The 8,542-nt window shown below is 36.3% G+C and overlaps 1 long non-coding RNA gene across 1 annotated transcript; it reads left to right on the top strand.

The window, feature by feature from the left end:
- Positions 1-2,938: 2,938 nt before the first annotated feature.
- LOC148772792 (uncharacterized) lies at positions 2,939-5,196 on the top strand. Its single transcript, XR_016032872.1, has 4 exons — positions 2,939-3,205; positions 3,295-3,399; positions 3,673-4,520; positions 4,636-5,196. It is a non-coding gene; the product is annotated as an uncharacterized LOC148772792 (long non-coding RNA).
- The last annotated feature ends 3,346 nt before the right edge of the window (positions 5,197-8,542 follow it).

An 8,542-nucleotide genomic window follows, 5' to 3' on the forward strand; every position in this document is an offset into this window, starting at 1 on the left:
GTGGTGAGTTTAAGAGTCTCAACGCTTATTTACAATCCCATGGCATAGAACATCTCCTTTCTCCACCTTATACACCTCAGAGAGTAGAAATTGTAGAACGCCGTCATCGCCATATCATTGAAATTACCAAAACCTTGCTTCATCAAGCCTCACTGCCAAACATTTTTTGGACATTTGCATTTCACCATGCAAGATTTCTAATTAATCGCCTACCGACACCAAACTTACAAAATAACTCTCATTATAAACAATTATTTAGAAAAAATCCCAAGTATCAATCCCTTGGAACATTTGGGTGTCTTTATCCACGACTCAAGCTTTATGCCAAAAATAAACTTGCACCACGTTCAAAACCATGTGTTTATCTAGGTTTCTCCTTAATACACCACTGCCATCAATGTTTTGATACTACAACTTCCAAATTTTTCGGAAAATATTTTTTCATTTGAAAATATTTTCCAAAATTTGCGAGATAATATTTTATATGTTGAGTGGGATGTTGTTGTGAGTCAAAATCAGTTGGAGAAAAAATCCCAGTCCTCTCATATCTCTTTCGATATCCGTAGTCTTATAAAAAATTCGGTACAATCTCAATAGCGGCAATCTCGAGCTCCATCTCCTCCGCCGGCCAGCACTAGTTCGAGTGTCCCGTTACTAGGTCATTTACTAGCTCCAACCATCTCACCATCCACCACTATTCCCCCAACCCCACTTCCCTCACACCACACCATTTCCTCTCCTGCCAACACAAACCAAAATCAGCAACTCGTTCCACCCCTACAACTCAATTACCCATCTCCACACAACCCAATTCATCTCAACCCACCACTTCTCAGCCTGACCCATCATCCAATTCAAACCAATCCATCATTCTTCAGCTCGGTTGTACAAAGACTCGGTCGCAAAACAATATTTTCAAACCAAGAAAATTATTTGACTACACAGCTCAACTTTGCTCAACTCTCACACCCACCATTTACAAACAGGCTGGTCAATACCCTCATTGAAAAGTTGCTATGAAAGCAGAATTCGATGCACTATTGAAGAATCAAACATAAGAATTGGTACCGCGGGATTCCAATAAAAATATTATTTCTTGTAAGTGGTTATTCCGAGTAAAGAAAAATCCAAATGGTATAATTGATGGCTACAAAGCAAAACTAGTTGCCAAAGGCTTCACCCAACGAGCTGGAATCGACTATCATTCCACATTCACCCCGGTGGTTAAACTGACAACAATTTGTCTTGGCTTATCAATCGCAGTTCAAGAAAACCGGCCATTGCATCAATTAGATGTGAATAATGCATTCCTTCAAGGACACTTGGAGTGAAGAAGTTTTCATGCAGCAACCTCCTTGTTTCGAGCATGAAAATCTTCCCTCCCACGTATGACGATTAAGAAAAGCAATATACGGGCTTAGACAAGCCCGAGGGAATGGTACACTGAGTTGACAAATTTTCTACTGCACATAGGATTTACGAAGTCCAAATCGGATCCTTCGATTTTCATCCTTAATCGCTTGGATAAATCTATCTATCTTTTGGTCTATGTCGATGATATTATTATCACTAAGAATAGCACATACCATATCTACCAGGTTATCTCTACTTTCTCCAAAAGATTCTCTCTTAAAGATCTTGGATTCCTTAATTACTTTCTCGGTGTTGAAGTGATTCGCAAAGATGATGGAATCATGTTATCACAGTCAAAGTATATTCAGATATTCTGCATGATTTCAATATGCAAGATAGCAAGGGCGTCTTCACTCTCATGAGTTCTCACCATACTCTCTCGGTTAATGATGGAGCCACACCAACTGACGCCACAAAATATCGAAAGGTAATCGATAAGTTCAAATATTTTTATCATTTACCAGACCTGATATTTTCTTATTCCGTAAATAAATTATCTCAATTCATGCATTCGCCCTCTGAAACTCATTGGAAAGATGTCAAGAGAGTGCTACGATACTTGAAACATACAGCTCATTATGGTCTTCGAATATGTCATCACAACAACCACAATTTGTATGTATACTTCGATGCTGATTGGGGAGGAAATCATAATGATCGGACTTTCACTAGTTGCTATCTTTTATTGTTTGGATAAAATCCCATCAATTGGAATTCCAAGAAACAAAAAACAATTGCTAGGTCGTCTACCGAAGCTGAGCATAGGGCTGTCACAAGTGCCATTGCTGAAACAAATTGGATAATGAACTTGTTGCGTGAACTTCAGGTTTCTCTATGTAGACCACCCAATGTTTTTTGTGATAACATAGGAGCAACTTATCACTCCCAAAACCCAGTTCTGGATAGCTAATATGAAACATATTGAAGTTGATTTTCATTTTGTGAGAAACCAAGTTATGAAGGAAGAAATCATTGTCACTCATATACATGCTGATCAATTGGCCGACACTATCACAAAATCTCTTCCCCAAACCTGCTTTCTGTAGGCATTTATCCAACTTAAGTGTTGTTTTACAAAACCCTTAACTTGCGGGGGGTGTATTAGAGTTTATCTTCAACCATCCGAGATTCGTTTTATCTGTTAAGTTGTAGATTATTAGGTTGTTATTCTTGATTTGTATTTATTTTATATCTCATAGAAATACTGAGAGTTTAATTAGGGTTTGTTTCTTACGCCTATATAGTTACGTGTAAATGAATGGAATAAACAAGCTTCCTTTTCAATCTCTTATACAATCTATGGGCCCTTTTGGTTCGCCATATTACGCCGGATGGGACAAATAGTACCAAGTAGGAGGGCATTAGGCTTGGAGGTTTGGCCACACATTGATAAATGGCCCCACCATATTTATCAACCAATCGAATTATTACCTGTCAAGCCAAATTTGGCTTGACTATTTATCACCAAATAATCCCATCATCTGCACAAATGTTGAATGTCGATTGTGCCCTTACAACAAGTAATAATTACATAAATATTACATATAAAAAGGTATAATCTGCAAATCCTCCTTCACTGCTGAGCCCTAATCTGTCGTGCTAAGAACTCATTTTTCATCCAAATCTTTTATTTTACGAAATCGACAATTTCCTTATATGTGGTTTTGTTACTACCGCCTAATTAATGGAAGAGTTTTTCATTTCGCAGAGAAAGGGGCACGCTAATTTTGCCTAATTTTCGGGCACGCTAAGAAGGCAGAAGTATACAAATTTTAGGGTTAGATCTGGAAAGGTAATTCTCAGAATCTTCATCTTCATTAGTTGTCATTGTAACATCGTGTATGTCGTAATCCCCATTCCATTTTTTTCCGACAAAATTAGGGTTGTCGATTGGAACGGAGACTACCATTACTCGGTTAGATTGTTGGCTTTTGTTGCCCGAAATAGCCCTGCCTTGACCTGTTCCAAATTCTTGACTACAATCAGGTATGTATTCAATTGGAAGGGTGGGTTCTAATTTTTGGACATTTGTATTATTTAACTTATTTATAATGTTGGTTTACTGTATAGCTTTCACAAACAAATATGTTATGTTTTGGTTTGGCTATTCATTTGTTGTTATTTTTTGAACTAATAATCATGTTTTGCCTGTATTTTGTTTGTGTTTTGCCTTCATGTTCAAATTTAGGTTTTGATTATTCATCTACTAAAATGTTCTTCTTTGTGACTGTGTTGCTTTGTTGGTTATGAATATTGTAGGACCTTGATGGCTTTCGATGAATTTTTCAAAACAAGAAGAAGATGTAATAGTAGTGTTGAACCAACTATTGTTTAATCTAAGGTTGTTTTTCTTAATGTCCGTGCACATTTTGACCCAATATAATCGTCGTCGTTTGGCTGAGTCGCAAACTGAAACTCGAACTTATAGTTTGGTAGGAAGAACCCCTTCACAGCTCGATTATTTGCGTTCAATAGTTGGCTTGAATGATGTTACATGTCGTGATAATCTTAGAATGAAACATACAAACTTTCTACCATTTGTGTTATGTTTTGGAAAATGTTGGTGGTCTTTAACCTAATAGAAATGTGTCCGTACCCGAGCAAGTTGCAATGTTTCTTAAAATACTTGCCCACCACACAAAAAATGTCGTTGCTCGAAGTCATTTCAAGAGATCGAGGTACACCGTAAGCAAGCATTTTACCGCGTCCTTTTGGCTTTGCTAAAGTTACATGAAATTCTATTGATTTCACCAAAGCCCGTTAGTGAAAATTCAGAAAATGAGCATTTCTCACACTTTAAGGTGACGGTAAATAACATACAACATAATTGATATCTTACTCATCATTAATCAATTTAAATATTTTCACTACTATGCAATAAATGTTAGGGTTGTCTCGGTGCACTAGATGGGATTTACATAGAATGTCGCGTCCCTTGTCTTGATAAACCAAAATACAGAAACCGTAAGGGTAATGTGTCATTGAATGTTTTAGTCGTTTGGGGTGAACTTTATTTAATTACTGATGGGGTGGGAAGAACTCAGCCGCCGATAATAGAATACTTCGGGACGCGGTAACTAGAGACAACGGGCTACGGGTTCCTACGGGTATGTTTGTAAAATCTAGATTAACACACTATGTTATTACTAGATATTTACTCTTTCCAAATTTTAAAAGTCCATGAGTCATTTCTATATGTAGTAACATCCTTTCATATTACAGGTAATTACTACTTGCTTTATAATGATGATGCCAATGGCGAGGGTTTTTTGGCACCATATCGAGGCAGTAGATACCACATTGATGCATATGGTCAAGGTCCAAATGCACCTACAAACTTTAGAGAATTTTTTAACATGAAACATGCGAAGGCAAGAAACATCATTGAACGGGCATTCAGTCTTTTGAAGTCGAGATGGGCCATATTACGAAGCCCGGCATATTGCCCCATCAAAATACAAAATAGGATTGTAATAGCGTGTTGTCTCCTCCATAATTTTATACGCACAACCAATAATTTAGATCCCGAGGAAGAAACCTTGGATGATTTTTTCCATAAGAATCCAGGCATTGTTAATGGTGAAGATTACATAAACACTGTTGAAACTTCAGAGGAATGGACCACATGGCGGGATATCATTGCCCAAAACATGTATGACGAGTGGCTAATGTCTCGTTAAATATGTTTTAAAAGTCTTGCTGGTAATTCAAGTGTTAACTGTTTGTTTTCTGTTTTAAGTTTTTATACATTGATTTGACACATTGCTTATAAAATTTATTTGGATTATATTATTAGAAAGGTTTAGGTCTGTTGTGATTTTGTTTTAATGCTTTAATGGATTTTATAAATTATATATTGGCCAATACTTCAGGGTACATGGATACCAATGTTGGTTCAAATAAATGTACTACTAGTAAGAAGCAAGTCATCAATAGCAGACGTTGTTGGACAGTCCTTGAAGAGCAAACCTTAAGTTTAGGACTGAAAGATATAGTGTCAAGGGGATGGAAGTGCGAAAATGATTTTAAAACGGGTTTTTTAGGGACCTCGGAACAATATATGGTGCGAAAATTCCCGGGTACCGATCTTAAGGCCTTACCACATATCCATTCCAAAATACACGTGTGAAAAATACATTATGGAGCATTAAGCACCATGCTTTCAAGTTCTGGATTTGATTGGAACGACACAAACAACACAATAGATGTGATTGACGATCAAGTATGGCAAGATTATATAAAGGTATTTCAGGTTATGCACATAATAAAGAATCATACTTAATTATAAAAATTGTATATACATGATTACGTTGATGTATTTGTGTGTTTCTATTCCTAGACGGATACAAATGCTCGTTCAATGAGGTACAAATCGTGGCCATTTTACAAAGATTAGACTCATTTTTTGGAAAAGATCGTGCCACAGGTGAACATGCCGAATCATTTATCGAAGCAATTAATGACTTGGTGACAAGCTCGAAAGGGAAGCAACATAATTCTAATGACGACGAATACGTTCCACAAGTAGATCCTTCGAATCCAGATAATTATTCTCAATATATGCCTTTCAGTCGTGTTGACGAAGCAACTTCAACAAAGCCTAAATCAAAGTCCAAAAAACGATCACGCATTGACCCCGTTGATAATGGGTATGTCGAAATGGCCTCCAAGTTTTTTGAAAAAATGAAATTCCAAATGGGAGAACTAGTGAGCCGTATTGGGTTTGACAAAGATGTGCCGATAGCTAGAAAAAAAGTGTTTGATGCTCTAGAAAACATGCAACGTCTCACCTTCGAGCAACGGCTTAAGGCAACTCCTAGAATTTTCCATAATAGCAAAGACATCGACATTTTCTTCTGCTTGGGTGATGAACACAAGAAAAATATAGTGCAAATGATCTTAGATGGTCGTTATTAAATGTAATTTAAGTTAGTGTGTGTTATTTTGACTTCGAGTGTTTAATGTATTATAATTTTAGGTACTTGGTCAATTCCTTGTATAATGTATACTACATCTCCAGATGGGACACAGTAGCACTTTTTAATAATATTAGATTCTTCTATTTTTATGCGAAATAATTGGGATGATTTATTTGTGTAATTAATTATTTAATGGTCGAATTATTGGAAAAAAATACATAAAAGGGGAAATGCCAAATTTACAATTCAACAAACCTATTTTACAGTATTGATATAATCATTATCAAAACGATCACACATCAAATTTCGTATCATTATAGTGATAAATTCATTATATCTAAACACATTAACAAAAAACAAACACGTACTACCACCATGTGGACCATTTCACATGCATAAAATACAACCTATTTTACAAATCAACCCCACGCCCTATTTATATAGGCAATACACACCAACAAATTCATTAGGCTTGATTTCATTCGGGAGTACAAAACTCAATCACACGTGGCTTGTTCGAAGCAGTGGAGCTCTTCGAAGTGCCGAATGGGTTACATTTTTGGATGCTTTCCGCCCTCGAGGGCAAAATAGGTTTTCCCTTAAGCTCCGATTCTTCCACGAAGTGCGAATTAGCTGTGCTCAATTCTGTATCTCTCGACCCCTCGAAATCAGAAACATAGTTAAGAATGTTCATCATATCGAAATAAACATTGTCCGATGTACCCGATAATATGTTTATGACCGTATTAAGGTCAATAGGGAACACATTTGCGAACTCTCGTTCCGCATTAATTTCAAAGGCTTGAGCATTAACTCCCACTCGGTCTCCTTCCATTCCATGAGTTGCATTTCCATGATTCACCACTTCATGAGGTTTCGCCTCATCGTCATCGGATGACAACACGATAACTTCTTCATCGCCATTAGGATTCTCCACGGGCTCCGTTCCAAAAGTACACTTTCGGGCGTCCTACTTAGGTTCTCCACAATGAAGATAAGCAAAGGCAAAATTACTTGTTTGTGTAATGAAAACAAGATAAAAATTGAAATCAAAAAAATTACGTAACCAAACATACAAATATGGGGTTGAAACAAATACCTCGTTGTATGAAATTAATTTACCTTCAAGATATGTTCCCACATATCTTTCGGTGCGGAAATGATGTTTGTTTTTGCGTTAAAAACAATGAAACGTAGTACACCTTTTGCATAAAAACTTCATCTTCTGTGTGAGGTGTTTGTAGGAGAAAAATATTTTAAATTTGTTTTGAATAGCTTCTTGGCAGCTGAAAAGGGCAAGAGTGGTTTTTCCCTCACGGTTGAAGTTGCCGCTGCATGATTCCAAACACAAAAGCTCGACAAAATAATCATCAATCCCCTCACTCCATTCCAACTCATAAACAAAATCTTCTAGCCTAAAAATTGGTTTTTTCTTTGGTGACATGTAGTAAGTTGATAAAATGATATGTTTAATGGTTGGATATGGCAGCTCCTTGTTCGTCATTTATAATCCTAAAGAACTCTAATTAATTGAGTTACGTGTTGGGGATACTATGTATACGCATTGATGGTCAACAACCATTATTGACAGATAATTAATTGGGCAAATCAGTACACAATATCTGAATATCATGTCAAAAAGACATGGTAAAGATTAATGCACAAAATTGTAAGAAATATTAAAACAATTAATTGACAACAAATTAAATTCCGTGGTGCAATTAATACTTACATCTAAACTTTATCAGTCAGTTCACATTTAAAAACGTATATAAAAGTAAGTAGTGCAACATTTATTGACATCTGCAGGTGCGCATGGTAAACTTTAATGCCATATTACATACGCCTTAATGTATACCAAATTGGAACACGCACAAAAGGAATGATGACTGGTAAATGTTCATTGAACTGCATTCTTTCCCACATTGAATTATTGTAATAATTGCAGGCCTAACCCACTCAATTGATTGGAATAAATGCAATGTTGCGTTAAATAAGAGTGAAACAGACCTTTGACCTTACCCAATCAAATCGAATTTATTCCTGTTATAAATGCACATTAGTCTTGTAATTTGCACAATTTATTTTTCTTCAAATGTAATATTGGAGTTGTATTTTCTATCACATTTCGTTAATCCGCTTTGATGTTGTCACAGATACTATGGTGAGACCAAGAACCCAGAATCAAAAGATTTTGGCAAGGATGAACA

The sequence above is a fragment of the Erythranthe guttata genome, chromosome 1, assembly GCF_056151865.1.
Source record: "Erythranthe guttata isolate IM_541 chromosome 1, IM_541, whole genome shotgun sequence".
In the NCBI taxonomy this organism is placed as follows: domain Eukaryota; kingdom Viridiplantae; phylum Streptophyta; class Magnoliopsida; order Lamiales; family Phrymaceae; genus Erythranthe; species Erythranthe guttata.